At 34.7% G+C, this 24952-nt stretch overlaps 1 protein-coding gene across 5 annotated transcripts in view; it reads left to right on the top strand.

The window, feature by feature from the left end:
* Window positions 1–24952, top strand: part of EPHA5 (EPH receptor A5) — a 349973-nt gene that overhangs the window by 82379 nt on the left and 242642 nt on the right. The window lies entirely within an intron of this gene.

Raw genomic sequence — 24952 nt, forward strand, 5'->3', positions numbered from 1 at the left:
GTTTAGGTAGGGAAGTAAGAAAATAGTTCTCTGAAAAGTGATGTTTAACCTAAATGTGGAGTAAAACAAAACAAAACAAAACAAACAAAACAAAACAAAAAACAATGATGTAAAGATATACAGATGGCATAACAAGCAGAAGGAGCTTTCAGTGCAGAGATCCGTTGTATTACATTAATCAATTTTACGTATCTTTTTTCTTTCTAAAATTATATTTTAAAGTGTATTTGAGTATTAAAATTAGAGTAATAAAAGAGCTACAAATTCCTAGAATTACCTGCTAAAAGAGTCTGTTCATATACATAGTATGCTATATCTTAAGGATAGAGAATTCCTAATATCTATGGTCAAACACAGACATATCAAACATGAAATAATTAAGTATTTTCAGTGGGTGGCTCCTTGGAAATTATTACATTCACTGAAAGTATGAAAGGTTTTTCTTTTTTAAGAATTTGATGTTTCATTGATCCAACAATGGCTAGTAACTGGTGAATCTTCTGCCTTATGTGCATAACAAAACAGGGAGACTTGGCAATGGAAGAAAGGAAAAAGAACTAAATACTCTAACAAACTGGTCTGTTTGTCTCCTAGACAAACTTTTAATCTTTATTTGCACCCTTACTTTCTCACTCATAAAAGACATTACACTATCGATAGTCTTGAGTCCCTCCCTCCTTCCCCCATCTCTCTTTTCATACATATCTATCTATCTATCTATCTATCTATCTATCTATCTATCTATCATCTATCTATCTATGTATATATAGAAGGAGAGACGGAGATGGAGGGAAAGAGAATAAATGTAACACATGAATGCTATACTTCATATGTATAGTAATTCTAATACCTGGTTTGGGTGGATCTCTAGGATATTTTATTATGCTGATGGAACATTCTGTATTGTTACTGTGCAAATGGATTATAACATTAATGAACTGGAGCTCCATCATGATCATATGGATAGAGAATTAATGATTATATTTATGCTCAAGTGGCTTGCACTGTACAAAACACCTCTTGATGATAAACATTTGTTAACATGAGAAGCACTGCATAGGGTCCTTTTATTATAATGTTAGTATAGAATGATAATTATTAGACCAAAAATAATTACACAGATCTTATGAAGGCCATATCTTAATTTATGTATTGAGTTGATTTAAGCATACGAGGAAACTAAAACATACTCTCTTTTATTGTTTGCTTCTTTTCTTATTATTTGGATAGCAGGAAAAGGACTTTCATGAAGTTTGATAACACAAATCAGTATAGCTCTCATGGGGAAAATTGTGTGTACAGAGAAACTTAATGTTGAAAACTCTGAGTGTAATTCAGCAAACATCTCAGTGTCTGCTTTCAGATTTTCAAGAGCAAAAAAATTCAAAAAACTTAATGCAGATGTTAAGAAATGAAGTAGCCAACCCTTTCATAAAATAATTAAGCAAACTTACAATCTTAAATCTGAAGGCTGCTTAAGATGCAGCCCTCAGTTCAAATCTTACTCTTCCATTTCATAAATGTGTGACTGTGGACAAATATAAAACCAAACTGAGCTTAACATTTCTCCTCTGTGAAATCCTTAGTAATACAATATACACGCACAAAATCTGCTTGTAAATGCATATGAAGTCTGCCTATTTCAGGAATGTTATATGGACCAGCAACATCCACATGACCTAATTTTTTAGAAATGGGGAATTTCAGGTCCCACCCCAGAAAAACTGAATCAGAATCTACATTTCAGCAAGATCCCTTGGTGCTTTTTTCCATACATTCAAGTTTGAGAAGCACTGATTTAAAGGACTCTTGAAGTGAATGTTCTTTTCTTTGTTTTACATATTTGGAAACTGAGGTACAAATAAATTAGGACCATATAACTACATAAATTAGGACCATACAACTATGTAAGAAATACGTTTATCCTAATCCCTTTGGATACTTGTCAAGATATTTCACTATTCATGTTGTTTCAGAACTATTATGCATTAATTTTATCTTTATCTCCTTCTCCACATCTTCCTTAATATGGCTTTTTGATATAGATTGTAGTTATAGAACTTTTGACAGTATTAGGTCTAATGATACTTTTTTTCCTTTTTTAGTATCTGCTAATTGCATCTTGACTTAGAAATCCCATACTTACTATCTATTATTTCTACTATTATAATAAACAGACAATATCAGAAAATTAGGGGAACAATCAAACCACAGCAAAGTAGAGAAAAAATACAAGTGGTACCAATGTTCTAATCACTCCAAATTATGAATTTACCTATTCATTCATGGGATGCTTGTTTTTTGTCATTGACTCACAGGAGTTCCTTACATGATTTAGCCTTTCCTCCTATTATTGGGACCAACTTTTATCTAATTCTACTATTTTCAACAATTATAGTTCAACAAAATAAGTTAAACCATATAATTGCTGGACACCCTACAAGAAATTCTGATCTCATTGTGTAGTACCAGCCAGGTTATCACTATTTTTTTTTAAAGATCCCCAGGTAGTTTATAATGTGTACAGCCGGGATTGAGAAATATTGTAATATTTAGCAATAAAATTTGCTGGCTTTTGGAGGCTAGTGTAAATTTACACACCAAAACTTCACACAGGGAACGCCACAGATTTTGATTCTTAAAGATTGATCTCTTCCCCCCATCAAGAGGCTATGCACACACAAGCCTCTTTGGCTGTCCTTGTGCACGTGGGCATTGTTTTTCTCTGTGGCTTTTGAGGGGATAGCCAGCTCTTCAAGGTTTCGGGCTTTCTGAAGGGCACCCCACTTAACAGAATGTTATGGCTCTTTTTCTTAGAGCCTGGAGTATTCAAATCCAGTCCCCCACCTCACCCCACCTGGCCTGGAGAACAGCAGGCTTAGCTCCAGCAGGCTGCTTAGCAAACCGTGCTTTAAGTCCCTCTGTGTTTCTGCCCCCTGTGACCCACCTGTCCCACACCTTAAAAAATATATATATGTGTGTGTGTGTGTGTGTGTGTGTGTGTGTGTGTGTGTGTGTTACTTTTCTTATAACTTCCTTACATTGAAAACAAAACAAAACAAACCCTAATCTTTGGTCATGTTAAATTTAGCATTTCTAGGTGTCACTGGATCATTTTCAGGTTTCCTTTTACCTTTTGGGTGTTCAGATTTAGGATTAGAATTGTATATTTAACTTGAGATTCTTCATTCTCCTACTGTGCTTTGTACAGTATATAAGCACACTTAATTACAATGATTGATTTGTAGTTTGTAATCACATAGAGCCTCAATGGTAATATCAGGATTAATGAATAAAAAGCACTAATTTTTTAAGGCCATATTTCTATTACAATTAATATATTAAATGTTTTGTGCTCTAACTGTGTATGTTTATTTAGTGCACCTCCTGTATGGAGTAACCTTGAAAATTCTGTTTAACCACTTTTAATGGTTGCCCAGAACACTGACTTTCTAAGTAACAAAAAAGAAGCTTACCTGTAGGTTTCAGTCTAATTGATTTATTAATATAGTTAGTTTACACTACTTACAGAAGATAAGGTAAGTATGCTATTTACCTAAATGATACAATTTGTTGCCTTTCAGTTTCACTTGTACATTAGTCCTAAAGGACATGCAAGTTATTATAAAACAGGAAGGCATGGGACAACATGCCCTGGCATAGTTCTTTCTAGAAAGTGTATCATTCTTTAACTCTACCAATAAAAACATGAATTCTAAGCTCTCCATGATCTCATAACTTGCTTTCATTACATGAAAAGTGCTTTTGTATCCTTTATTGTTTCTGGTTTTGGATGTGGGTCACATCTTATCTTCTAGTATTTTATTCTCTTTGGTGTTTAAGTGTTTTGTCTGCATTTAAGGCTGGCCAGTAGGAATTCGTGTATAAGAACTGAAGTGATTTGTTGATATGCTCTGATCTGTGCTGAGCTTGAAGATATCCTGCTCATTTGAGTGCCCTTAAGGTATAGGTTAAAAAAAGGAAAGGAAAGAACGAAGAGCCAGTTTGTGGGAAGTAACAATTAGGGCAAATGATAATTTGACTGATGGATAACTCCATTTCTTTGATGGAATTGTTAGCAGGAATCAGACTTGGAGAATGAATGCTTCCAAAGTTCCTGCTGTGTGATTGTGAAGGAGAATAATAACACACTACTCCATATGCATAAGGGCTTTGCTTCTGATGAATTCAAAGCACTTTGAAAGGATTCCATTAGGACATTTCTTAAATAAAGGGTGGGACTATCAGAATTTTATTTTCCACTTTATAGATTGGAAGTGATGTGATCTCACCAAGGTTTTCCAGGGTTCTGCTCATGCTTTCCTTTCCAACACTATACCTCCAGTTTTATATTTTACCGTCAAAAAGCAACATAATTACGTGCTCCTGTGAAGGATTTCTAATATCCACCTATTCCCAGTATCTTCCAATGCTAAAAGCTTCTTTTTTTAGAACCGGACTGACCTGTATTATTTATTTATTTAAAATTCTTTTTAGAAGGTTTTGTGTGTCATCTGTTGTTGCTCTCTTGGTTCAAGCATGATTTAATATGTCAACCCTGGTTTGCTTAACTGGGCTTGATTGTCTTCCATACTTTACTTAGAACTAGGCAGTGTCCTTTCAAGCATGTTCCTGCCCAGATAAATGAAAATGTCACAACAGTGAGTACGCCTTGCTTTGTGACAGCAGTAGCTTTCTTTGACACAGTCAGTGGTTGCAAAGAGGGCTGGTGGGGGAATTTAAAAAGTAATAATAGAGCCAACTTAAGTCAAGTCGGTCCTGTTCAAATCCACACGGACAGGAGCAATAGATAATGCACTTAAACTTGGGGAACTTCACTCTTCGGGTGAAAACGAAGTTAAATCCAAAGTAGGAAATTTTTCCCACTGTGGACAAGAGGAAAACATCTGTTAGCAGTTTCTTTAAAATAATACCCAGGGATAGCACTTGATTTTTATAGTTTGATTTCTTCCATGCTTTATTGCCAGACCAGAGATGTTACTGCTCTCAGTTCATAACATTAGAAATAATCCACAGGGGAAAAAAATGTTAACCATCTCCCACAATAAAAGTATTGTTTATGATTTCAAAACCTGGATTCGATTTTAAAGAGTGGAGGCTGATGAAGCTTCGTACCTGGCAGAAAGAAAATCCCCTGTACATGCTATTTAAATAGCTTTAAAAGTTCAAAGCAGTTTCAGTGAGAGATAACCCTAGAAGAAGTGCTTGAGTTTTTTTTGTTTTTGTCACTTGTTGTATCATCTGTTGGTGGCTCTACCACCACCCAGGGATGGTGACCTACCTTCTTAGCAGATGCAGGACACTGGGAAATGGGAGCATGTTCTGTGGAGGACGGTCTGCACCAGGTCAGCTATGCAGGTCAGGGACTTATTTAAAGACTAAGGAGGTTTTTGAGTGTGTGGGTTTGTATAAGTAAGTTCAGTGTGAAAATCTTTATCTCAATTTGAGGGGAAAACAAACCGGACCAACAGGGCATATTACAAGTATTTAAATATATGTGACAGGAATGGAGAGTCAATTAATAACACATTGCTCCGGGACTGAAGAAAAAGCTGGCATTCAAGAAGCACAAAGGTTGACAGATACTGGAGTTTTGAAAGAATCTGATGAAGGTGAATGTCTTAATCAAGGGCAACCTGTACCATCAGTGAAAAGACTGGTCCAAGCATTTCCATGATCAGACCTCAGGAGAACTTGTTATTTTCATCTGAAGTTAGAAGAGAATGGAATTAAAGTTGAGGGGAAAAGGACCTTGTTCCTAGAAAATACAAAGTGGGCCAAAGGGAATAGTTTGACTTTCAAGTGAGTGTCAAAAGCTAGAGCTTAGAAATAATAGGGATCCCAAGAAGTAAGGCCTAAGGTTCTGAACACCAGAACTGTCAGGGTATCTTTTTTTTTTTTATGATTATTTATTTATTTCGAGAGAAAGAGAGAGTGCACGAGCAGGGGAGAGGCAAAGAGAGAAAGAGAAAAGGAATCCTAACCAGGCTCCATGCTCAGAACAGAGCCTGATGCGGGGCTCAGTCTCACAACTGTGAGATCATGACCTGAGCCGAAATCAAGAGTCGGACGCTTAACAGACTGAGCTACCGCGGTGCCCCTCAGGATGTCTTAAATGGGATGATAAAGCTGAAGAAGTGTTGATATGATTGCAAAGACCTACCATGTGCCGATACTGTTAAATATTTTATTCACATTCTCTCTTTTAAGCTGACAACATCCTGTGAGGCATAGTTTCTAGACCAACTGAAATTCATGGTAATTTTGTTTAGATCACTCAAACTAAAACTAGAAAGTGGCAACCTGACATTTTGACTCAGGTGTGCCTGTTTCCAGGGCTGTGTTTTTTCCACCATGTGTTCTCCGTTATAATACTTAAGCTTCACTTAATTTGGGAGCTTGATGCAGATCACATGTGTGCCTATTAGTCTGTTGCCCTTGGCAGCTGCACTATAATGTACATTAGGAACACTGGCAACCCAGAAAGACCTAGGAGCCACCAGAGTCATCTGGAAGATTCTTGTCCCCACATCTGACCTCACAGTGAGGACTGGGAAAGACAATTTAAGGTGGCTAGAAAGGAGGCATAACAAAGGGTCAGAAGAATGGAAGACACCAACTTTTGGAATAAACCTCATAGTCATGTTATGTTTGAGGAGAGCATGGGTCAGTGGGTGAAGATCTCTCAATCCACTGCTGACTGTTTTGCTTTGTGCATACTTGTGTACATGAGTTACTTTGCCTTGCTGGTATTCTCCTGTAAATATTATAGGAGGCTTTAAGAAAGATGTTTTGGCTTTCGGAGTATTTGCGTGTCATTGTATTCAAATTTTGTTTTGCTGTTTTGTTGGTTTTGCTTTGTTTGGGTATGTGGTATGGAAGAAAACAAACTGGACTGTATAATGTGAGTGAGGAGACTTCTCAGGATTCAGGCTTGGGAACGCTGTCTGTGCCTCATGGACCTGGTTGGATCTTTAGGTTTTCCTCTCCGCAATAAAGAAACGAAATGATTCTTCATCTCCCACAAATCCTGACAGACTTTCATAAATAAAATAGTACAATAAAAATAATACTCATTTCTCTTTCAACTGACTTAAATTAAACAATCAGTTCAATTGTAAGGGCAAACGTTCTTATGCTCTAATGGGTAAAACAGAACTGTTACAGGAAAAAAAAAAAGCTTGTATTTATGTATTATTAGACCCAGCTATATGCCAAGTATATGGAAGGCAATTCAATTCTGACAATAACCCTGCCAGATATATACTGTTATTTCTATTTTATATTTGAAGAAACTGAGGCTGATATTGACTAAATTTGATTGCAAGCACCCTGAGTTGATGGTTAGCTTTGAATAAAGATTTGTTTGGCTTCAATGCATATTAACTTTGAACAAAAAGCATATTATCCCAAGTCACCAGAAGTTACATTTTATTTATTTGATTTTTTTAAAAAAAAATTTGATGTTTATTTTTTGAGAGAGACAGAGCATGAGCGGAGGGGAGACAGACAGACGAAGACACAGAATCCAAACAGGCTTCAGGCTCTGAGCTGTTAGCACAGAGCCAGACATGGGGTTTGAACCCACAGACTGTAGGATCATGACCTGAGCTGAAGTCAGACGCTTAACAGACTGAGCCACCCAGGTGCCCCCACATTTTATTTTTTAATTAAAAAGGAAATGAAACTTTAATTATTAGAGTTATGTGGGGAAGAAAGGACAAATGTGATGAAGATTGTAGCACTGATGTGGAAAAAAATAATAACTGTGACTTGTTTTAGCAAGAACTGGTATTTGATTTAAAATTGGTCACATTCAAAGATCAATATTTGGTAATAATTGTAGAAAAAGGTATAAGCAGAACTAATTCTGTTTAGATATCAGTGTAGTCAGTAATACTAAGAATTATAACCAAAATCAAGATTGTATAATTATCATATAAATTGAATATGTTATTTACTTTTGGTAGGAAAAATTAATTAAATCTGATCCAATTATAAAAAACTGCTAATGTGTGACCACTTAGAAAGTACAAAAGATGTAGTTTCATATATCTAAAAATAATATATATGTGTTCACACACTCTTGATATATTAATGATACTTCCTCATTGCTTACGTCATGAAAATAGGAATTGAAGAAATATGACTAGACACAAATTCCCTAAGAATTATTACCGCCACCCCCGATCCTTCTCCCTTATCCCTCTCCTTTCTTCTCTTCTTCTTTCCTCTTTTCTGTCTGCTTTTGGGAACCCCTATTTTCATCTTCCAAAGATAGTAACTTTCAGATTTTTCAGTGTATTTCAAGTTAAAGCTTGAGGTCTTTCCTTTTTACAGTTTTAGAATTATAAATATTGCTAGTCTTACATAATAAGGTAAAAAAAAAAAGAGAGAGCTATGTCTCTGGCTGCTATAGAAAAAGATATGTTCTTTTTTCTTTATTTTGTCCAATCGGTTTCTAATTCATAACATAGTTCTTAAATGCTCTTTAGAGCTTGTAGATTTGTAACAGCTGATTACAACAAAATGTTCCATACTTTCTGTATGGAAAGGACAGACACAAACCAAATGTAACTGGTTTCCATTAAACCTCACATTTCCATGTTATTTTCAGAGAAGTCTCACTTGCTTTGGTCTTGGAAACAAAAAGATTTTTTTTTCAATTATATTCTGTCATTTTAGCTTTTCTATTGCTAACATGAATATATCCTATTTAAACCCAGGAAAGTACTGAATACTTCAGCTCTTATGGTTAATTAAAACACACGTAGCACATATTTTTCCTCACGAAGTAGCATTTGACCTTGAAAAACTCTGAGGCGCAACTCCCAGACAAGATTTAAAGCCAGGTTATATTTTTTTTTTCTTTTTTTCTTTTCTCCAATTCTTAATTATTCATTTCTAAAGCCACTTAGGTCTTGCATTGTTTTGATTACTTCTACTTATAACCTCTCTTAATTTCTTTCTTTCCTCCCGTTATTATAAATTTCTCTATTATAAATTATTGCCTTCATTTAAAGGTCTACTTTGTGAGGGGCACCTGGGTGGTTCAGTGAGTTAAGCATGTGACTCTTGGTTTGGGCTCAGGTCATGATCTCCCGGTTTGTGGTTTCGAGCCCCTTGTCAGGCTCTGTGCTAATAGTGCAGAGCCTGCTTGGGATTCTCTTTCCCTCCCTCTCTCTCTGTCCCTCCTCTGCTTGCTCTCTCTCTCTCTCTCAAAAAAAAAAAAAAAAAAAAAAGTTTACTTTTTGAGAGAACCCTACATTAATTCCTCAAAAGAAAGCTATTTTTGAAATTTTACTTCTTACGCCTCTTTCAGAAGAAACTTGATTGTTTCCTTGTAATGAAAGGACAAAGAACTATATACTCTTACGATATATAAAGACATTGCTTGACTCATGAATATTTGTTAAATGTGTGTAGAAATTTTCTGTAAAAAAAACTCATGCTTTTTGTTCTATCATTAGAGATAGTGATTCAAGGATATTGAAGGTGGTATAATAATAATTATAATAATAACAACATGTCTAATACTTTTATAGCAAGTTCTGTGTGCCACATCCTCTTCTAAGAACTGCATATTTATTATATAATTTAACCCTCACAGAAACACACACAAACCCTATGAATCGGATATAATTTTTATCTTTTTACAGACAGTTTATGTAACAAGGTTTAGTCAGTAAGTAGTGAAGTTGGGTAAAAGCTTAGGCCATTTGTCTCAGAGTCTCTGTTCTTTTTTTTTTTTTTTAAGTTTATTTATTTATTTCAGAGAGATAGAGACAGTGTGACTCGGGGAGGACACAGAGAGAGGGAGACAGAGAATTCCAAGCAGGATCCACACTGTGAGTGTGGTGCCCAATGCGGGCCTCGAATCCATGAAACTGTGAGATGGTGACCTGAACCAAAACCAAGAGTTGGCCACTTAACAGACTGAGCTACCCAGGTGCCCTCAGCGTCTCTGTTCTTAACCCTTATATCATACTGGCAACGGAGAGACCAGCACAGTTTTATAAGCATTCATTATTCCTTGATTTTTCCATCAAGAGATAACCAGCTAAACAGAAAAAAAGACCTTATGTGTGTGATCATTATATGAGTGATAAATAAAAATTTAAGTAGACTTCATAACAATATATTCAAGGCCTATTCTTTTGATTGCAAATCTCTAGTATGCTTAGGCAAATACTTTTTTCTCATAAAGAGAATAATTGAAATTCAAAGAATTTCCATTAAGAATGACATTTACATATATGCAAACTCTGTCTAAAAGCAAACACAAATTGTTATGAACAAAGCAGTATTTCCATTCAAAAGTATATTAATATGAAATCTAGTAGAAACTCTTTCCTACTAGATACTTCATTTTTGCTCACACTCAGCTCCTCTTGTTTCCTTTTAAACATGTAACAGAGAACAGGTTCATTTGTACAGATGTACTTTGTCACATTTGAGCATGTTTTTTGAAGAGGACATGGGAGCCATCTAAAATCTAAGAAGATCTTTATCATCAAGTTTTTGCAAGAGATTTTTTTTTGAAATAGGGATTTGAAATATAATTTTTAAGCTTAAAAATACACAAATAATAGGTTAAATAGTATCATTAAAACATTAAAGATTTACATTTTCAGTTGAAGATAATTTACCTCTTCCTAGGCGTCATTATGACTGTCTCTCCACAGCGATTTAGTCACAAAGAGAAACACATTATATTTTAAATAAATTGATAGGCGTTTATGTTGGAAGAAAATATCTCCATTACGGCTTTTAGATATACCTGTCCATTTGATTCATTTTATTATCTTAAAAGGAAGAGTAAAATTCTTAGTTACATGAGTAGAAGGATCAGATATAAACGAAAGGGATCCCCATGTCCAGTTGGAGTGATCATATATTAATATTTTAGCTGATTCTTTCCCCAAGTTAATGTATATTGTTGTTATTCAATTTACTTATAAACCCTGTATCTTATTTATATTGAGCACATTTTATTTATACTTAGCATATTATATATTATATACATGGAAATGCATGATTTTATATATGATTTCATTTTTTCATTATTTTCATCATTTTATGTGAAAAATAAGAAATATATTTTTCTCATTTAACAAATAAAATTTTACGTTATGAAGGGTGATAACCACAAGCCATGGGGAAAAGTACTGGACCACATTCAAATTAGCCTTATTGTTCTATAATATCTTACTGGAGTACAAGGTTAATTAGTACCATAGGCAATATGCATTATTCATCACTGCAATCAGGCTTTTATTCTGCTGGGTTTTTATCAACTACAAATTGTTGTTCTTCTTATAACAAAACCTTGATAAACTATTGTCATATTTAATTTTACTGAATTACATTGGTGATACATACTTTAGCTCTTGTACTTTAAGTATTCTGAAGATGCCATGCCATCCCATCTAGAAAAGTAGACAACAAGATTAAAAACCAATGTTCTCTTCTATAAAAGGACATAAACTTTCAAGACAATGAATGCAAGTTATTGTTTCTTATTGCAGGTTTTTAAAAAATTTTTTAAAAATTTAATGTTTATTTCTTTTGAGAGAGAGACAGAGCACGAGAAGCTGAGGAACAGAGAGAGAGGGAGACACAGAATCTGAAGCAGACTCCAGGCTCTGAGCTGTCAGCACAGAACCTGACGCGGGGCTTGAACCCACAAGCCGTAAGATCATGACCTGAGCTGAAGTCGGACACTTAACCGACTGAGCCACCCAGGCGCCCCTGGAATAATTATTTTTAACACACATTTTTCTCATATATTTATAAAATTATTAATGCATCTTCTCTCTCTCAGTAGAATGTAAACTACCTGATAACAGAGACTTTATGAAACAGTAGTACCTGGAACAATGACTGACCTATGCCTTAAATATATTTTTATTTGAATTTAAATAACCATGCGTATACATTTGCAAATAATATATATCTGTTGAACCAACACTGTAATATGACTTCTATTGCAAAATTAAGAACAAGGAAAGAACATCCTTGTCTCCATTTTTGTTCCTGCATGTCCCCTTCTCTTATATAAAGGAGACAAAGATAGGAAAAAGGAAGAGAAGTGAGGCACCTGGGTGGCTCAGTCAGTTGGGCATCCAACTTCAGCTCAGGTCATGATCTTGCAGTTGGTGGGTTCAAGCCCCATGTCGGTCTATGTGCTGACAGCTCAGAGCTTGAAGCCTGCTTCAAATTCTGTGTCTCCTCCTCTCTCTGCCCCTCCCATGCTCATGCTCTGTCTTGCTCTGTCTCTCAATAATAAATAAACATTTTTTAAAAAATAGAAAAAAAGGAAGCGAAGGAACGGCAAGAGGGCAACACAGAAATGATTATCTATTATGTAATCCAAAGTTGTAGAATCAAAAGATAGTCCTATAGCATGAATCCTAATTCTTATTTTCCTTCATTTTACATAACTGCAGACAAAATTTTCATTAAATCAGATAAATTGATAAATTTCTCCTTTTCCTTACTTTTCAGAAGTCGGATCATTAAGATTAACCACAAACAGCACAGATGCAAGACAGTTGCAACAGATGTTAAAATGTAATTTTAACATTTTATTTTTCAACAGGGACTATACTTGTTGATTTCATAGATCGCTTTGTAACATTCACTTGCCTGGAGATCAGTTGTTAAAACAAATTTTGGCTACAGCAAGACACTTCAGTTTATTGCTTTTTGATAATTTGTCCATAAACAAATGATTTTTTCCCTCATAGGTATGATTAGGAAAATTTTTGAGATTCTTTTCTCTTTTCTTTTCTTTTCTTTTCTTTTCTTTTCTTTTCTTTTCTTTTCTTTTCTTTTCTTTTCTCTTTTCTTTTCCAATCACCAGTCACTTCTGATACTCAAACAATGATTTAGTCTTTGACTTCCAGAGGTAGAGAAAAACTAACAGAAAATATTTTATGAGTAAGGAATATCAGTTTTGTTTACCTGATGCAGAACTTTCCATCTAATTTAGCCTGAGTCTAAAATTTTAAATGGAAAGTTATACAGGGTATAGGTAAAAATACCTGCTTCCCTGTCTTAGGAAGTTCTATTCTAAGAATAGAACTGTAATCTGGAAAATATTAGTCATAAATTGTTTGTCTCATGGAAACTTCTACACTAAGTTACCATGTTAATAATGTTGGTTTCAATCTATTAAGTCATTCTTTCCTTCAGAACACATTGAGGATATTTATTTATTTATTTATTTATTTATTTCCTACATCAATTAAAAATGTTTATGGCAATCCAGGTACTGTGTAGTTGAAGAGGAAGTTTATTTGCAGAAAAAGGAAAAAAAAAGCTTTACTCTCACAGCTGTATATACTTCCATATAATCAAGCATGGATATTTTTACCTTTTCAAGTTAATTTTATTGCTTATGTGATTGTTAGAATGTCTAAGTGCAGAGAATTACGAACAAAACCTTGTTAAAACTGTTGAATATTTATCTTATGACTTCAGCATATCATACAAAGCCTCTTTAGAAACCATACATTAAACTGGTATGAAATAGTTATTATGTCAATGAATTAATTATTCCCAGCCTATTTGTTTTTTACTGAAGGAAGGAAATAAATTGAAGACATTTCTAACTCAAGATCTGATACAGAATTTTAGCATGCTGCAGTTAAGACAAACAGAAATTCAAAATATCCTTATTGGAGAGCATGGGTGGCTAAGTAGGTTAAGCATTTAACTCTTGATTTCATCTCAGGTCATGATCTCACAGTTCGTGAGATTGAGCCCCAACTCAGGCTTTGCACTGATAGCATGGAGCCACTTGGAATTCTCCTCTCCCTCTTTCTCTGTCCGTCCCCAGCTCTCTCTCTCTGTCTCTCTCAAAATAAATAAATAAATAAATAAATAAATAAATAAATAAATAAATAAAATGTTTTAAGAAAATACATCCTAATGGCTGACATATTTTACAGCTCATTACCTTTAGTCAACATAATGTGTAAAAATCCATGGAAGGAAAGATACCAATTTAAGTTTCGAAGAACCTAGACTGATGATGAATGAAGACATAGATAGTTAATGGTGTTTCAGAAACCATCTCTGCTGGAAACAGGTGACTATGGTTTAGTCACGTTACTTGCCAAAGCCTTCATTCTCTCTTTGAAAGACAGATTGGCTTAGTACAGTACTTTTTAGAATGAGTTTCCTAGACATTCCTCTGGTCCTTAAAGATCATTTATTAGGATTTTATGGGTTATATTTTAATTTCCACAAAAATCTTAAAAAGTGTCTTAGTGCTTCCGGGCTGCTATATGAAATACCAGAGATTGGGTGGTGTATAAACAAACACATTTATTTCTCACAGTTCAGGAGACTGGGAAGTCCAGGGTGACCATGGTGGCAAATTTGGTACCTGATGAAAACCCTTTCCTGGGTACAGACTGCAGATTTCTCACAGAGTCCATGGTGGAAAAGACTCCCTCTGAATTCTCTTTAATATGTCATCTATACCAATCAGGACTCAACCCTCATGGCTTTAAGACCTTTCAAAGACGGTCCCTACTGATACCATCATCTTTGGAGGTTAAGGTTTCAATATAAATTGGGGAACAGGGGTGCAAACATTCATACCATAGCAAAAAGTAATGTAAATATGTTCTAAATCTGAGTACTGGCAGAATGTGCATTTTACTTAGGTCTGCTCATGCACTGTTTAAAAGTAACCCTTTATTCAAATGCAGTTTTCTTAAATAATAATTATTCAAAGTAAAGGTAAAAGAATAGAGCCAGGTCATTTGTAAATGACGCATGACCAACCAAAATTCAAATGAAAATAGTGTTCATTGTGTGGATAAATGTTTTACAACCTTTAACTATAGAATAGTTTCAAAATAATTGAATCATCACTTTGATTAAACTCATAAGTTCCCCTGGAGTTCCTGGGTGTCTCAGTCGGTTAAGAGATTCATTCTTGGTTTTGGCTTATGTCATGATCTCACAGTTGGTGAGTTCAAGTCCCTCATCATGCTACACAGGTGGCAGCCTGGAGACTTCTTGGGATTCTCTCTCTTTCCCTCTCTCTGCCCCTCCTTGGCTCTCGCCGTCTCGGTCTCTCTCAAAATAAATAAGCAAAATTTTAGAAAAAGAAAAGTTCCCCATATAATGACAGCATATTTGAACACGGCATTTTAGTTTCAGCTAAATAGCATGATCTGTCACATTAATTAGTATTGTTAATTTGAATTTTATTGGTTCTATAGTTTTATTTATATTAACTTTGTGAAATTATTTGGCTTTATAGTTATAGCAACTGTAAACTAATAATTTTATCTTTAGCTTTATATTTTTATAGACAGTCTCTGCCATACAATGTTTCAACCAGCTACCATGTTTTTGACTGCACAGTGGTGACCAGTGATTCACATTTGGTAGAAACCATACTTCAAATTTTGAATTTTGGCCTTTTCCTGGACAGTGATATATGATTGATCCTCTCTCGTGCCATGGCTCCCACTCAGGCACACCATCATGAGGGTAAACAACCGCTACATTTATAATCATTCTGTACGCATACAACCATTCTATTTTTCACCTTCAGTACAATATTCAGTAAGTTACATGAGATATTCAATACTTTATCAATACTTTGTTATAAAATAGGCTTTGTATTGGAGAATTTTGCCCAACTATAGGCAAATATAAGTGTTCTGAGCATTTGTACTACTCTATGATGTTCATTAGGAGTGTTAAATGCATTTTCAACTTATGATATTTTTAACTTATATTGGTTTATTGGGATGTAACCCCATTGTTAGTTGAGGAAGACCTAAGCATATTAAGTAAGGTAACAAATTTTTTTTCAAAAATTAAGTACTGAGAGATAGAATTTTTTTCTTTATAAGTGACTAAACGTTATTCAAGTTTTAGAACTTGGTTCTAAAATTATTTTTCTTTTTGAAAATGAAATTGTTGTATTATTATCAGGCTTAGTACTTTATGTACTTTTAACATGAATCATATACTCTAGGATGTTTTCTGAATGACTAGTAGATGGAATTAAAATTTTCAATATAGAAACAACCTTCTACTGTTGTTGCACACTCAGCATTGCATCCATCTAAGTTACTTGTTCTTTAAGTGAGAATCACTGAAGAATTATTTTTAACCCTTTGAGGTGTGTGTACATTGGTAGGCTAGCTCAAGAAGTCTTATTACTGTTGGTTTGAAATTACTCTGCCCAGAAAAAAACCAAAAACCAAAATTTATTGTTGCAGTTTTCTTAATTGATACATAACTGATTAGAAATCAACTCTTTAAAAAGTGGAAATGATCAGGTTTGAATCACACTGAGTGGAACCTTTAAGTACTGGTGGATTTGATCCTATAGGGCTAAAGAATCTTTCTGAAGTATGGGGAAAACAAATACAATGAGTAATAAGAGGAACTATATTTCTAATTTCATAAGTAGGAAATATTTTGAAAGCATCAATTATATATCACAAAGCATTATAGATATCATGGGATTCATTTGTTTCAATATTCATATATCTCGCTTCGAACGTTAAGCTGCACAGCCCCTGCCCTGAAATGGTAGGTACTTATACATATAACACTGGCAACTTAACTGAGATGAAATAGTAGAAATTCCACATTTTCATGTCAAACTGCTTATTTAATTATTTTGTAGTTAAAGGAATAGGTTTTCCCATAAGAATTTTTGAATAATCTCAAAAAAATGTGTTTAAAGTCTAAAGAAAGTAAAATACTTACTGGCTATAAAAGTATGCTCGTATAGTAATTTCTGTCATATACTGACATTTCAAGACACCAAATAAAATCATTGTTTTTCACATTAAAGTGCATTTTCTAGCTGAAGGTCTGATTGAGGGCCTTATTAGTATAATATTTGATTATTTCCAAAAATATGCTCTTATCATTTTTAATAGCAAACTATAGCATTTCCTGTCAATATGGAATTCTCTACACAAGAAGACTATAATTATAGACTCTGGAGATATTTTAGAATGAATAAAAGGCAACATTAAGGGTGCCTTTGTGTAGTTCTCTCTTACTTTATTTTATTTTTGTTTATTTTGTTGCCAAATTATTGCCTGTCTTGATGCTAAATATCATCCATGTATTTATCAGTAGACTTCAAAAACCTGTTTTCTAATGCGTTTTTTTTTTAATTTTTGTTTATTTATTTTGAGAGAGAGAGAGTGAGTACGTGCACACATACAAGCGTGGGAGGCACAGAGAGAGAAAGGGAGAGAGAGAATCCCAAGCAGCCTCCATGATGTCAGCTCTGAGCCCCACATGGGGCTCAATCCCACAAATTGTGAGGTCATTACCTGAGCAGAAATTAAGAGTCAGAGGCTTAACTGACAGAGCCATCCATGGGCCCCTCTACTGTGTCTTTTCTGTCCTCTCCCCTTTTATAAGACAAAAATCAAACAGCATACATGCTTTTAATTGCAAACAGTGAAATCTTTACCCGTATAAAACTTTAAATACATTCATTACATAATGGAAGTCTTTACAAATTTGCACTGCATCAATTACTGTCTGAATTCTGCACTGAACACATAGCGATGGCTCAGATCATGCAGAGCATGTGCAAGTAGGACAGTGATTTCACCTGTATGTCTGTCTCCCTCTGCTCACTGGGGCTGCCAAGGCCCACCATACCCCGGTTCCGTAAAGATGAACTGCAGCTGCCCCAGCTTGTGCCTTTGGTGATGGCAGTGGAGAGGCTGAGCACTGAGTTCTTGGCTTATCTGTGCCTTTCCAGCCTGCTTGTCCTCTACTCTTGCTCTCTGTTACTGACCTTTCTATGGAAGAGAGGGAAGGGGAAAAATTAGGAGGAAGAACTACAACCGTAATTTTTCTGAATGTAAAAGTTTGGAAGTAACAAACAGTAAAGCTGCTGTATGTGCAGGATGTATCTAATACAAAAAACAGCTGGGGTGGGAATGGAGTTATATTGAGGAGAGTGTTATATGAAAAATACCCTACAAGACTTCAATTACACGTTAGGGAAGGGTGTGGAGATTAGATAGAGATAAGAGTTAGAAATAAAAATTAGATGTAAGTAGAAGTATATTCATAGAGAGAGCCCAAGAAATAACCCATTTTCATGCATAAAATTATTTGTAAATACCTTGTATTTAATTAATTGAAGACAAGTGCTAGATATTCTACTAGGGACACAAGGTGAGCAAAGAACAAAAGGTGACTGAGTTCATAGAGACTATTTCCAGCCTGACTGGTAACAGCCAGCCTGGTCTGACAGAAATGTGACCCAATTTTGTCAAGACACTCCAGTATTCATGCTCGGCACATACTTCCCATTTGGCCTTTTTTCTTTAAACCGATTTCCAGAAATTGTAGCTGTATTTCAACTGATATTTTATTTTATTTTTTTAATTTTTTTTTCAACATTTATTTATTTTTTTTGGGACAGAGAGAGACAGAGCATGAACGGGGGAGGGGCAGAGAGAGAGGGAGACACAGAATCAGAAACAGGCTCCAGGCTCTGAGCCATCAGCCCAGAGCCCGACGCGGGGCTCGAACTCCCGGACCGCGAGATCGTGACCTGGCTGAAGTCGGACGCTTAATCGACTGCGCCACCCAGGCGCCCCTCAACTGATATTTTAGATTATAGGTAGGTAGTTGCATTTCTTCATGTTTGATGTAAGGTTTTTGACTAAAATGAAACCTCAGTTGTAAATAATCTAGTCTGTTTCAAATTAAAATGTTGGGGCGCCTGGGTGGCTCAGTCGGTTAAGTGTCCGACTCTGGCTCAGGTCATGATCTCACGGTTTGTGAGTTCTAGCCCCGCGTCAGGCTTTGTGCTGACAGCTTGGAGCCTGGAGCTTGCTTCTGGTTCTGTGTCTTCCTCTCTCTCTGCCCCTCCCCCGCTCATGTGTGTGCTCTCTCAAAAATAAACATTAAAAAAATTAAAATAATAATAGTGTATATACTAAATTTGCTCAGAACTTTTAGGTAAAGGAACAACAAATAAATTGTGCTTACATTATAATTATGTAACTTAACTGACCATGGGAGGGTTTTTCCTGCATTAGTCTTTAAACAGCACATGAATTGCTTATGAGCCTCCACAGATGCATAGTAAGTTACTTCATATGCTATTATCATGCATGCATGATATAGCAAATGTTTTTATAATTCATAAGAATGACGTAATTGTCACTGATTTATAAAAAGCCTTGGAAAGGAAATGCCTAATTATTACATGAATGAACATAGCTAAAAGTATTAATTAAAGAAGATACCTTGCAATGGTCCATGGACCATAGACAATGGTCCTTTAAAAACAGGGATTCTCATACAAGTTTTGAAAAACAATATATATGCAGTTACTGCAAAACCTACTCTTAAGAGATTAAAATTATGGTGATAGCAAATTAATCTTAAATCTGTATTGGGAGAATAAAACAATAATAATTATAAAAATAAACCTTACCTTCAGATACGATTTTTAGCAAATGCTTCTTTCTTTGGTTAGAAGTAAAATGCACATGCAGACATTCTATTAGCAACCATGTTTGAATGATTTATACATGTTCAAGAAAAATAGAATTTTTTTTTTATTTCTGTGGTGTGTAAAATTCATCTCTGTGCGGAGAGAGAAATGTCATTCAGCCTGATGGACGTGTAGTGAGGTAGCAAGGGACTGAGCATTTGCATTGAGTATGAAGTCAACTCCTGAATTCCCAGTGGTGCTACTCCAAATGTTTGCCTGTCCTAACTTCACGAACTTTTCATATGTGTCTGGGGTGAAAGATCTCCCAAGTGAATAGAGTTATAAAATAAGTGACAATCCATAGTAAGAAATAAGGAAAGTATACCAAAGTCTGGTAACAAGGAGTTATGTTTTTTATGTTTTACATTCGAATTTGTGTATAATTTAAGAATGGCACTTAACCTATTGGATGAATCAAAGTTGAGACAGATGAGTATAAAGGCTGTGCCTCCTTGGGTGAATGATAATTGCACATTCACATACTACATACCTTACACTTGTCTTATTTTTATACTTCGCCATTTTTTCCATGTGGGTGAAGAGCTCTGTCCTGGAGATGTTTTTAGTAACCAAAAGTTTATAGCAAAATTATAAAATGTCATGCCTTTGGTCAATCTTATATAATTATTTCTAATAGAATCTTCATTACCTTAGGATAGTGGTGTGAATTTGCTATTGGATTTATTAATAGGGGTTTTAAAAATATTGAGTACTAAATCTGAATATAGATTTGATCTTTTCATAGGGGGAGGGGGAGGGAAAGAATTGGCATAATTTATGAGAAAAAAATAAACCACTGCAATGCTAAATATAACATTTCCATCTCTTTACAGAGGGTTAGAGGGAAAACAGAGACCCTGAATAGATATTTTCATATAGATAGTTTCACTAAGTAGTAGAGTTTTCAGATAAGCTAGCATCTCCATGTTGAGTTATGGTAGCAGTAGGTGGAGAGACTAGATGATTTCTACGTCATGAAGTTTCCGTGGGGTGGGATTTGTGCAGCAAGAGGAGTCCTAAGATTTCTGACAATCCAAGGTGTTGGGCAGTAGGGATGCTATAAAATATGACCTGCCAAATTTCACTGGAAAAGATTCATTTTGTGGTGACTCATTTTGAGCTTCTTTCTGATCTACTTAATTGTTCCAGGTTGTATGTGTATTGTGTTGATTATTCCTTCCTAAAATTTCTCAAATTTTTAGATCATTTCCGTGGATTTATCCTTTTTGAGAGGTAGCAACAGTCTTTTTCCAAGTTAGACCTTACTTTGTGGAAGAGCGTTTGTCCAAATTATACTCCTATACCAGCCTCTTTACCTTATCTCTAGAAAGGAAACACTGTCCAGTAAGACCAGGGATTTCAAGTTACCATATCTCTACTCTGATCTTGAACTGGGAGGTAGGATCCAGAGAACCCATCAGAAGTTTCAAGGGATTTATAAGAAAAGTCAATTGATGATGGACTTTCACAGAAACACTTAGCATCCTTGGAGTATTACTGGTGCATTCTGCTGTGACAATTCAGCACTCTCTGAAGAAATGATTTGTAATGGCTACCTAATATTCTGCAATTATAAATATATATTAGCAACTTGTTTTATAATTTGCCTATTATTAAACTTGTAGACTACTTCCTTGTGAATAAAATTTCACTAAGTTTCCATTTAAACAAATATTTACCTGCATTTCTAATTATTCTCTTTTTTATAAAATTTAATGTTTTATCGAACAGATCTATGGTTCACTTTTTTCTCAAATGGAAAGCCAAAATAGTATTTTAAGAGTGTGGAAAAGTAAAGGGAGTGAATTGTCATATTGATACATTTAGTGAGTAGTAAAATGGATAGAAGAAAATATGTAAAACTTTGGGTTGGAATTGGAGGAAAAACCTTTTTAGGACTGAAGATATTTTTACAAAACTCTCACCTTGACTAAAAACTACACAAATAAGAATATTAGTTTACACAAACACCAAATTGCACAAGACCCCAGTAGGCAGAGAAATGGCCAGGATAGAAGGATATAGGCAGTGGGGGCAGCCAGTCTGCAGAAGGTTTGGCTGGATGGAGACTGGGGACCCAGCCGGAGGCTGCAGCTCAGATCTAGGACCTGTAAGGAAGAGCAGGCTGGGAAGCCTAGAGGCAGAGCTTAGTGCATCCACCAAAAACCCTTGCTTTCCCGTCAAGTTTCTAGGGTGCTGGTGCTTTTCTCAGACGAGGTCTAATTATTTTCTTCATTTATTTTCTAATTATTTTCCCTAAAAGTATGAAGATGTCTGAGTATTTTAAAAGCTTTTGAAATATATTCAAGTCTACCTTAACAGGATTGCTGTGATAATTATTATTACATAAATAACTGAGAGTGAAGGACACATCTATTTTACGTTTCTTTCTGTTTCTACACACACATGCTTGTCATATTCCATATACATAAACTGAGAGAAACTCTTTGCCAGAGATCTAGATTTACAGCCACAATTGCTTTGCAAACTTTTCAGCTAACATATGGCTCATTATATTATTAAAGGGGACAGAAAATGATAAGCATGTCTTGTGCCCTAAATGTCTAAATTCTTTTTTCTTTATTTCATGTATTACTGGAATGATTCATTCTTCAAAGCTATTAGATGTGGTGAGGGCTTGGGTTTAAATACAGAGACTTGATTCTGTTTCTAGACCACATATTCATCTCTAGAATGATTGCATTGGAAGTCAAATCATATATTAAAGTGATAAAATAACATAAATAAGTATGATGAAATTATCATAAATAATAAAATTCTTCTATCAATAAAAATACACTTAAAACTTATTGCAGAATGACTTTGAGAGAAAACTTTCTGAAGATTAAGAGCAATCCTGTGTACTTTTGATTTGAGCCTAAAAGCAACATCATTATTTAGGGATGAGATTAAAAAAGAACATGAGAAATTCATCACCAGTCAATAAAAACAAACAGAAAGCATTATTCAAAGTCATTATTCAAAGAACTAAATTTCAGAGTTACCCTTGTTGTATAATTGAATTATTTATTCTCTACTCCTTAGAAACTTGCATATTTTCATCAGAGCTCTATAAAGAGATATTTGACAACTGAGAAAATGATTCATACTTTATAGTTGTATTACAATATGGAAATCATTAAAATCTTCATTAGGATCAGAGTTATTTCTAAACTTATATTCAGATATAAGACCAGAAAAGGAATAGGGAAATAAGAATATTCTAACCCTTTCATATCACTGTGTGCTTCAGTTGCAACATTTTTGTTAATTAAAACTTTACTTTAAAAGAGGGAGTAAGTTGATGTAAAAAGAAGAAATTATATTAATTATTTTGTTGAGTTATATTTCTAATAAGGAATAACATAGCATGATTTTGGAAGGCTTATTCTAATTTGTTTATTTCACAATACAGAAATAATATTTGAAAATATGACTTAACTTTGGATACAAATATTGACATAGTATTGTGCAACTGTAAGAACCAAAATTCTGAATACACTGAAAAACAAAACAAAAGTTAAAAAAAAAAACACACAAAGACTAATTCCTGTGACCAAAATACACATTTGTATTGCAAAATGATGTACACATAAGACCTCAAAAATCATCTTAAGTTAAAAACTGGATTCTTGTGAGCGCTGGAGCTAAAAACAAGGAAATAAAGATTGGAAAACATAAATACAAATGGTAATCAATGTTGTTTGAGAAGCAAACCTCTCTCCCTTAAATTCCTTGAAATTATTATTTTCAGTGCTATTTAAGCCTTGGTATTTAATAAGAAAATGTTAAAGAATTGACGCATTAACAGTTTCATTTACCTTCTCAAGCAGACCATTTCATGATAGTCCTCTTATAAATTTTATGGTACTGCATTGTATCTATTTTAAACCTATTGATTTAGAGCTTTTAGGGAATGTAGTTTCTTTGAATTTGATTTTTACTTCTAAGTAAGCCATATTATGCATTTTTACTGTTAAGTGGACCATATTACTTGCAGATGGGCCACTTTGTGCATTATAATCATTAAGGATTACTTTTTAAAGTACTTTAAGATATAGTCACCTTACCCCTATCTTCCCCTTTCCACTATTCCAGTAAATCTTTCTATATTTCTCTGTTTCTTCCTTGCCACTTTCTCTCATGAAGAAATGTTTCTAGAAAGGAATGTTGTATTTACTAAGGTAAGAGGAGGAGTGAGGGAGGGAAGAAAGAAAGAAGGTGGATTTTGAATTGGAAGAGGAGGAGGAAATGAAACCAAACCAGTGAATATTTGGGTCTTATTTCTCTTAGTTATGTCATGTCCAGTCTCTCCAGAAACAATTACATTTTCTTGCTGCTTTCATTGCTACTGCCTTCTCCTAAATGTATATCGTAATTTTTGTATTAAAAATATGATAAATTAATTTAATATTAAGAATTTTCTCTTTATTGGCTTTAACTGAAGAATCTATGGTATAGTTATAGAGTGAATTATAAAAATCATGCTAATGGTAGGGGCTCCTGGGTGGCTTAGTTGGTTAGGCATCTGACTCTTGGTTTCGGCTCAGGTCATGATCTCACGGTTTCCTGAGTTTGAGTCCCACATCAGACTCTGTGCTGGCAATATGGAGCCTGCTTGGGATTCTCTCTCTCCCTCTCTCTCTGCCCCTCCTCTGCTCATCCTGTCTCTGTCTCTCTCAAAAATAAATAAATTTTAAGCAATTAAAAAAAATCATGCTAATGGTTTAAAATATACATAGCTAATGAAATGCTGCCTAAGAATACTGTGGTTTTTAGAGACAGAATATTACAGAACACTCATAACTAGTTATGTCTTCCACCTAAAAAAGGTGATAGCATGTCTGTTCTTTAGCTGACCTTCATCCTTAAGCAATGACCTTTTTTTTATCCTAGAGCAATACAATTTAGATGGTTTGGTAAAGGCTATTCTGGAAAGGAATGATGACTAGAGCATTCGTCTATTTCAAGGCTCAGAAAAGGAGGATCAGAAGAACATTCATAGGTATATGTGTATGAGGGAAGAGTGGAAACAGGTGGTCCAAATAGCTCAAGGCCATCACACTGGAGACCTTCAACCAAACATAGCAAAACTTAAGACTATAGGAATAGATTCAGAAAGCCAAATGGTACCTCTTGACTTACACTGACTCTTTGACTTCATTAATGCCCCATTGAGGTTGAATAAAATAGTCTGATATTTCTGATTTTAAAGTTTTCTAGTTTTTAATACTTTATGAATTGCATAAGGGTCTGATCCTGATGTGATCTGAAATTAATAATATATGTAGAGGTTTGGTCTTATCATCTTCTACTAGAGAATGAAGCATATCTTGGAGTGGGAAGAACTCCGAACTCATGAAACATTTAAACTACCCAGTTGTCCAATGGTCTAGCTTCCTT

Source organism: Prionailurus bengalensis, chromosome B1 (genome assembly GCF_016509475.1).
Source record: "Prionailurus bengalensis isolate Pbe53 chromosome B1, Fcat_Pben_1.1_paternal_pri, whole genome shotgun sequence".
Lineage (NCBI taxonomy): Eukaryota > Metazoa > Chordata > Mammalia > Carnivora > Felidae > Prionailurus > Prionailurus bengalensis.